At 36.5% G+C, this 9,307-nt stretch overlaps 1 protein-coding gene and 1 pseudogene across 5 annotated transcripts in view; one reads left to right on the top strand and one right to left on the bottom strand.

Moving 5' to 3' along the window:
* Window positions 1-9,307, bottom strand: part of GLCE (glucuronic acid epimerase) — a 122,808-nt gene that overhangs the window by 45,308 nt on the left and 68,193 nt on the right. The window lies entirely within an intron of this gene.
* LOC105886492 lies at window positions 3,328-4,037 on the top strand (annotated as a pseudogene). Its single transcript, XR_001161046.2, has one exon. The product of XR_001161046.2 is annotated as a cysteine-rich and transmembrane domain-containing protein 1 pseudogene (transcript).

The raw sequence follows: 9,307 nt of genomic DNA, 5'->3' as shown, positions 1-9,307 counted from the left end.
TGAGCCCAAGAGTTTGAGGTTGCTGTGAACTATGATGCCATAGCACTCTACTGTGGGCAACAAAATGAAACTCTGTCTCAAAGAAAAAACGTGTTAGTATTAGAAAGTAAATATAGGAGTAGAATATTTTACCAAATATTCTCTACATGTTGGCCAGCGACCTCATTGTAAACTTTTGTAATAAATATTTTGTAAAGCTATGATTTCTCATTGTCCCTATGTATAATGACTTTAGGGACACCCTAAAATCCTAAATTGTGAGTGTAGTTCCTCACCCTGATATAAAATAAAAGACAGGTATATTGGAAATAAAAATGTTATCAGACAGATTATGGGAAGGAAGAGCATATTACTTCAGTAGAGAAAGAACATAATACACCTAAAAAGAAAAACTATTTCTTTTAGCTCTTTTTACCACTTTAATGGTGAACTGAAATGACAAATGCTGTCTTTCAGTGTACCAATTAAAGTAATCAACCACAAATAATTCTGATGATAATTTTAATACTCAAATAATTTTCCTCTTAAATGCATCATGGAACTTGCTTATTTTTGCTTCTGTTAGCAGTCACATGCATACCTATTATTATTTACCTTTACCTATTTTCTATTTCAGTACATAAAAATAAAAATGGAAAATTCATGCATGAATTTTCTCATGCATGAAAATACAAAAGAAATTGATACTACCATATTAAACTCGTATTTGTTAATATGCTTGCATAAACACACAGATGTGTTCATAATATTTCAATTTATCATGGACAAATAATGTAAGATGAGAACAAAAGTGAAATTATCAGTAGGAGGTTGGCATTTATGCCCAATTCACTTGTAGACTGCTTTTTAATTTATGGCTTAGCTACGTTTTCAAATCATAATGAGCTCAAGATAGTGTAATCACTATATCTTATTACAAAGGATTGAAATAAGGCTGTGTGTGTGTGTGTATGTGTGTATGTTTAGAGGGGTGGAGTTTGATGAATTTAGGGCCTTTAATCTAAAAAAGATCTGAGATTTCACATAGATACCACAGGGAAGCATTACAGCATAATAGTTAAGATGCAGGCTTTTAGCTATTCTTTCTGGGTTTGAATCCTGGCTCTATCACTTACACTAACTCTGTGCATTTAAGAAAACCATTTAAATTGTTTATCCCTTAGTTTCCTAATATACCACATGGATTTAAAGAGTAAGTACTTCATAGGTAGAATTAAATGAGTTAATTTTGTGTAAATAGGTTAAACTGATGCCAGGCACATGGAAAGAGCTCAATAAATATTAAGAAATACCACCACTACCACCACTGGCATATTAAAAACAATGAAAGAATTCTTAAAATTAAAAATTTAGGTCAAAGTTCAAATATAAAAATTTATACATACATCCCAAGAAGTTATACACGTTCTCAACCTAACATCTACCCAAGTTTCAAAACCTTTGTTATGCCTGATCCAAAAAAATTAGTCCTTGAACATGACATATATGATGACTTAATTAACAAATGTTTACTGTATACTTACCAGGCACAAGAAGCATAACAAATGTTACTCGAAACCTTATGATCATTATTACAAAATTATTTAGAACATTATATAAGAGCATATATAATTGAATACTGACTTTAAGTCCTGGTATATCCTAGCTTTACTGAAGAGTAAGAGGACAGGTAATTCCATGAAAGCTGATTGCAAAGATGCCTAGCTTACTGTATGCATTCCTAGAACTAAGGGCTTACTATGCTTTATGCATAAATGTAAAGTGGACTAAATAATCTAACCCCCCCACCTCTACAATAGAAAAAAAATAGGCTAAAAATAGGCTAATGTGTAGTATTTTATTCCCAATAGCAATACCTTTTTAGAAATAATATATTACTATAAGCATATAGTACCTCATTAAGCATTTAAGATCACCAGCATAGTTACATTAGGCAGCCATTCTAAGGATAAAAACCAAGAACTTTACTTATTAAGAAAACTATATTTTAGGTTTATTACTAACATGATTTCTGACACAAGAACCAAAGAGGGATTCTAGAGATACAACAGAGTAGGAAGAACTAGAAATGTGTCTTTCCACTTAGACAACACTACATTGGCAAAATCTGTCTGATATAACTATTATATTTTGAAACTCTGTAGTTCATTGAAAGCTTATTACTTTCTGGGCAAGGACTTAATGATTTTTTTTTTTTTTTTTTTTGAGATGGAGCCTCAAGCTATCCCCCTGGGTAGATTGCCATGGCATCACAGCTCACAGCAACCTCCAATTCCTGGGCTCAAGCGAGTCTCCTGCCTCAGCCTCCCAAGTAGCTGGGACTACAGGCGCCTGCCACAACACCTGGCCATTTTTTTGGTTGCAGCCATCATTGTTGTTTGGCGGGCCCGGGCTGGGGATTCGAACCCACCACCTTAGGTGTATGTGGCTGGCGCCTTAGCCGCTTGAGCCACAGGCGCTGAGCTGCAAGGACTTAATGATAAAGTAGGTGTTAATTTTTGTCACTTTCAGGTCTTAGCACAGAAGCAGCAAGTCACTCATCACTTCCCTGGTAGGCAGCTATGCACGTGTTCCTGGATCAGCTTGCATACGGTTTGTGGGAGCCAGGATGGGCAAAGGGCCTTGTCCTCTGAACATGGGTAACTGTGCTGTGATTGCTACCTTTGATTACATCTCTATAGTCAAAGAGGCAGGGCCAGAGCCCTTTTTTCCTCCTTGGATCATTTTTACCATTTTTTCCTTTTGGGAACCAGACATTAAAGACTAGAACAGTTAAAAGCAAGTACATATAGGGAGAAAATTAGAAAGTGACTAGACATGCCTGGAAAAAGGTATACCTGCAAAGACTTTAAGTTTACACTTTCAGGCTGATACTTCATATACAAATAGCCTACAACAATAAAAATAAACAAAAACAATAACGAAAACCAGCAAGCCCTGGGGAAAGGGAAAAAGCTGATTTTCAGTGTTACCATATTATATTTAAACATCTAGCTTTCAATTTTAAAAAACCATAAGGTATACAAAAAACAGGAAAGTGTGTCACATCTAAAGGAAAAAAATAAACCTACATAAACTGAAAAAGATCTGATAGCAGATCTATGAAAAGACTTAAAAAATGCTCAAAGAACTAAACCAGTGTGCAGTCAAGAAAATGACATATGCACAAAATGAAAATATCACTACAAAGTAGAAAACATGAAAGGAAATCAGAAAGAAATTTGAGACTTAAAAAGTACAATAACTAAAGTGAAAAATTCACTGGAAGGATTTAAAGATATATTTAAGCAGGCTGAAGAAACAATCAGCTAACTTGAAGACAGGACAATTAAAGTTATTGAGTCTGAGGATCATTTTTATGATCGAAAGAAAGTGAACAGAGTCTAGTGCGGTGTTGTCGGGTCTCCTCAGTTCCGGACTGCACCAGAATACAGCTGCTGCACTTTGCAGGACCACGATGAACCAAGAAAACCCTCCACCGTATCCTGGCCCTGGTCCAACAGCCCCATACCCACCTTATCCACAAGCACCAATGGGTCCAGGACCTATGGGGGGGCCATACCCACCTCCTCAGGGGTATCCCTACCAAGAGTACCCCCAGTACGGCTGGCAGGGTGGACCTCAGGAACCTTCTAAAACCACAGTGTATGTGGTAGAAGACCAAAGAAGAAATGACATGGGACCATCCATCTGCCTCACAGCCTGCTGGACTGCTCTCTGTTGCTGCTGTCTCTGGGACATGCTCACCTGACCAGGCCAGCCCTTTGTCCTGCCACTCTGCTGCCACCTCCAGTAGGTGTGCCTGCCCCCATGTCTTCTGATTGCTGTAATAATGACTAGCTCTGCACAGAAACCTCTTCCTTCAACACTTTGGTATTCTAGATTAGTAGGGGTTGCTGGTGTTTAATTCAGTGACTTGATCTTGATCTTTTCGATGTTTGAAGTGCATTTCTTATGAATCTTTAACAAATGTGCTAAATGATTCCTTTTATTGGCCAAAGGCTTAGTTATGAAATATATATTTATGATTTTAAATTATATATTCAAGGTAGTGGCAAAATGTAACACACCATGGAATAATTTTTCTTTGCTAACACCTTATGTTTCAATAAATTTGTCCAAATCTCAAAAAAAAAAAAAAAAAAGAAAGAAAGTGAACAAAGCTTATGAACACAGCCTAAGTGGTCTCTGGGACACTATCAAGCTGACAAACATATGCATCATGGGACTTTGAGAAGAGACAGAGAGAGAAGCATAGAAATTATATGAAAAAATAATGGCCCCAAACTTCTAAAGTTTGATGGAAGACAGGAATATAAACATCTAGGAGCTCACAAACTCCAAGTGAGATGAACTTAAAAGAGACCCATACTGAAATACATTCTAATCAAACTGCTGAAAGACAGAGAATCTTGAAAGACACAAGAAAGTGATTCATCACATACAAAGAATCCTCCATAAGATAATTATCTTATTTTTCATCAGAAACTTCAGAGGCCAGAGACAGTGGGCAGGTATATTCAAAGTATGAAGAAAAACAACAACAAAACAGTCAACCAAGAATCCTATATTGAGCAAAAGTGCCTTTCAAAAGTGAGGAAGGCACTAAGATAATCCTAGATAAAGAAAACCTGAGAAAGTTTGTTACCACTAGATGTGCCTTGTAAGAAATGCTGACGAGAGACCTACAAGGTAAAATGAAAGGACTTTAGAAATGAAGATCTCAATAACAAAAGATACATTAGCAATTATGAAAGATACTGTTAATTTAAACAAGGATTTGTAAGTCTACTTTTTGCCTTCTATGTAACTTAAGAGACTAATGGATTTAAAAGTGTTTATTATTGGGTACACAATGGATATAATCTGTGGCATCTAGCAGTGATGGAGCTGTAGTGTTTCTGGATGTTATTGAAGTTAATCTGGTATGTATTCAAAATTAGAGTAACTTAGGATGTTAACTGTAATCTCCACGGTAACCACAGAGAAAATAACTATAGGATATACACAAAAGGAAATGAGGAAGAAATTTAAATATTTCACCATAAAAAATTAACTGAATTCAGCAAAGAGGCAAGACAGGATACAGAGGAGCAGCAAAAGATACAAACCAAACAAGAATCAGTTGCATTTCTATATATTAACAACAAACAACAACAACAAAAAGACAAACATCAATACCATTTACTATAGCATCAAAAAGGATAAAATGCTTAGGAAGTGAAACTTGTAAAATGAAGACTATAAAACAGTGATCAATATTAAAGAAGACATAAATAAATAGAAACACATCTTACGTTCACAGATGGGAAAACATAATATTGTTACCAAGTCAACAGCAAACAATAGTGCAGATTCAGATTCAATGCAATCCCTATCAAATCTCAATGACAGTTTTCATAGAAAGAGAAAAATCTATCAAAAATCCATATGTAATCTCAAAGGATCTCAAATAGTCAAAAACATTTTCCAGAACAAAGCTGCAAATCTTACATTTTTTGATTTTAAAACTTATGACAAAGCTGCAGTAATCAAAACAGCTTGGTACTGACATAAAGTCAAACAGACTAATGGAACAGAAAAGAGAGTCCAGAAATAAACCCTCTACTACATGGTCAAATTATTTTTAACAAGAGTATTAAGATCACTCTGCTGTGGGCCTAATGCAGCTCCACATGAACCTTCCTCCTTCCCCTCCTCTCCTGGAACAAAAGACCACAAAGGCCCTAGCTAGCCCTATCCCAAAATTTTGCTCCAAAAGACCTTATTTGTCCACCAAAATCCTCCAGTTGACAGTGGATTTTTCAACTCTCCTATGGCCCCATATAAAAAACCACCTCCAACTACCCTCAGTGCAGATGCCACCTTTGGCCCTGTCCAGGCAGGTCTCTATCCCAGGAAGGAATGAATGGCCTGACTCTCTCCATTCTCTGGTCTTGTCTCTAGGTGCACATGATGTTTAACACACAGTAGGGAAAGGACAGCCTTTTTAACAAATGGTGCTATGAAAATTGGATATCCACATACAAAAAAACAAAATGGAAGGAGGAGGAGGAAAAGGAGGAGTTGGACCCTTACTTAACACCATGTACAGAAATAGATCAAAGAATTAAAATTAAATGTAAGACCTTAAATTATAAAATTACGAAGAAAACATAGAGCAAAAACTTAACAACATTGGCTTTGGTAATGATTTCTTGTATATATCAAAGGCACAGAAAACAAAGAAAAAATAGATAAGCTGGACTTCAGGAAAAATTTTTAAATGTCCACCAAAAGACTATATCAACACAGGAAAAAGGCAACCTACAGAATGGGAGAAAATATCTGCAAATTATATATCTGACAAGGGATTTAATATTCAGAATATACAAAGAACTCCTGAACTCAACAACAAAAAAACCCAATTCAAAAATGTGCAGAGGACTTGAACAGGCATTTCTCTGGAGAAGACATACAAGTGGCAAAGAAGCACATGAAAAGATGCTCAGTATCACTAATCATTAGAGAATGCAGATCAAAATTACAATGAGATGCTACTTCATATCCATTAAGGCTACTATAAAAAAAAAAAGAAAATAACAAGTGTTAGAATATAAAGAAATTAGAACCTCTGTGCATGTTGATGGGAATGTAAAATTGTACAGCTGCTGTGGAAAACAGTATCCACATGTAAAAGACTGAAACTGGACCCGTGCCTTTCTCCACTCACAAAAATTGATTCAAGATGGATAAAAGATTTAAATCTAAGGCATGAAACAATAAAAATCCTCAAAGAAAGTGTGGGGAAAACACTTGAAGATATCAACCTGGGGAAAGATTCTATGAAGACTTCCATGGCAATCACAACAATAATAAAAATAAACAAATGGGACTTAATTAAGCTGAAAAGTGTCTGTACAGCTAAGGTGACAACAACCAAAGCAGACAACTTACACCTTGGGAAAGGATATTTGCATATTATGAATCAGACAAAAGCTTGATAACTGGGATCTACAGAGAACCCAAATTAATAAACATAAAAAGAGCCAACAATCCCTTAGATCACTGGACAAGAGAGATAAATAGAACCTTCTCTAAAGAAGACAGACGAATGGCTAACAAACATATGAAAAAATGTTCATTGCCCCTAATTATTAGAGAAATGCAAATCAAAAGCACCCTGAGATATCATGTAACCCCAGTGAGAATGGCCCACATCACAAAATCTCAAAACTACAGATGCTGGTATGGATGTGGAGAGAAGGGAACACTTTTACACTGCTGGTGGGACTGTAAACTAATAAAACCTTTGTGGAAGGAAGTATGGAGAACCCTCAAAGAACTCAAGCTAGACCTCCCATTTGATCCTGAAATCCCATTGCTGGGCATTTATCCAGAAGAAAAAAAATCCTTTTATCACAGGGATACTTGCACTAGACTGTTTATTGCAGCTCAATTTATAATCGCCAAAATGTGGAAACAGCCTAAATGCCTACCAACTCAGGAATGGATTAAAAAGCTGTGGTATATGTAATACTGTGGTAATTACCATGTAATACTATTCAGCCACTAAAAAAGATGGAGACTTTACATCCTTTGTATTAACCTGGATGTATGTGGAACACACTATTCTTAGTAAAGTATCACAAGAATGGAGAAATAAGAATCCTATGCATTCAATTCTGATATGAGAACAATTAAGGTCCTACTACACAGAGGAGACTGGGGGCTGGGGAGAGCTAGGAAAGGGAAGGACAGAGGGTCAAGGGATGTGGTACACCTTTTGTGGGGTGGGACACAAAGATAAGAGGGTCCTTATCTAACGAAAGTAATCAATGTAACCTGGTTCTGTGTACCCTCAATGAATCCCCAACAATAAAAAAAAAAAAAATTGAAAATATAGTTAACATATGACCCAACAATTCTAATTGAGAAGTCCAAAGAACTGAAAACAGGACTGGACCTTGAAGAGATGTATGTACACACACATTCATAGAAGCATTATTTGTAACAGTTAAAATGTAGTTGGAACCCAAATATCCATCAACAGATGCATGGATAAGCAACATGTGATATTTATGTACAGTGGAATATTATTTAGCACTGAAAAGAAAGAAATTCTGTTACATGCCACAAGATGGTTGAAGCTTAGGGGCATTTTGCTAAGTGAAATAAGCTAGTTGCAAAAACAAATACTGTATGACTTAATGATCCCACTTGTATGAGGTGCTTAAAGTAGTTAAAATTATAAAGACATACAGTAGAATGGTGGTTTTTAGGAGCTGGGGTGGGGGGGGGAAGTGGGGAGTTACTGAATAATGGGTTATTTAGTTTTGCAAGATGAAAAGAGTATTAGAGATAGATGTACAGCCTGATGAATGTATTGAAGTGTACTGAACTATACACTTCAAATGGTTAAGATGGTAAATATATATCTTTTATATATTTTAACATAATTTTAAAAATGGAAACAAAAATATCATAGAGCTGAAAAAAAATCTTGAAAACCATAGTCCAAGTACTTATTTATAGATTAAAAAAAACTTTAAGATCTGAAGTTTAATGCCTTGTCCAAAGTTACATAACCAGCTCTGGCTGCACCAGCATTAGACTCAACTCTTCTGACTACTAAGGCTGTGCTTTCCATTGCAACTTTTTGCCCCTGCTGATCAACCTGCAAACCTGAAATACATACATAGACAGACTCAGGTAATGCTTTTATATCATCCAACTTAGTACTGTTAACCTGGAATGTTACAAAAGAAATACTGAATTACTGGACTTTTTCCTTACCAAATGTCAACTAATATTTATCACTTTTTAAACAAAGAGTCTGTGGTTTGACTGCTCATACAGTGTACAATTTCCTCACGTGACAGAGAACTGACCTTACTCAATAAGGAGTCATAAAACCAGAACCAACGTGTCTAATAAAACAGGAGGCAGTGGAGAAACCAGCCAGCCCAAACCAGCTAGAACCAAGATGGCCATGAAACATGACATTAGATTACCCTCACTGCTCATTATACCCTGCCTTTAATGTATTAGCATACTAAAAAATCTCCCATCAATGCCATGACAGTTTTTTTTTTTTGAGACAAAGCCTCAAGCTATCCCCCTGGGTAGAGTGCTGTGGCATCACAGCTCACAGCAACCTCCAACTCTTGGGCTCAAGCGAGTCTCCTGCCTCAGCCTCCCAAGTAGCTGGGACCACAGGTACCTGCTACAGCGCCTGGCTATTTTTTGGTTGCAGCCATCATTGTTGTTTTGGAGGGCCCGGGCTGGATTTGAACCCGCCACCTTAGGTGTATGTGGCTGGCGCCTT

This window comes from Otolemur garnettii, unplaced genomic scaffold, assembly GCF_000181295.1.
Source record: "Otolemur garnettii isolate 467f Iridium unplaced genomic scaffold, OtoGar3 scaffold00011, whole genome shotgun sequence".
Taxonomy (NCBI): domain Eukaryota; kingdom Metazoa; phylum Chordata; class Mammalia; order Primates; family Galagidae; genus Otolemur; species Otolemur garnettii.
The sequence above is the reverse complement of the archived record's forward strand: the minus strand, read 5'-3'. Positions and strand labels throughout refer to the sequence as shown.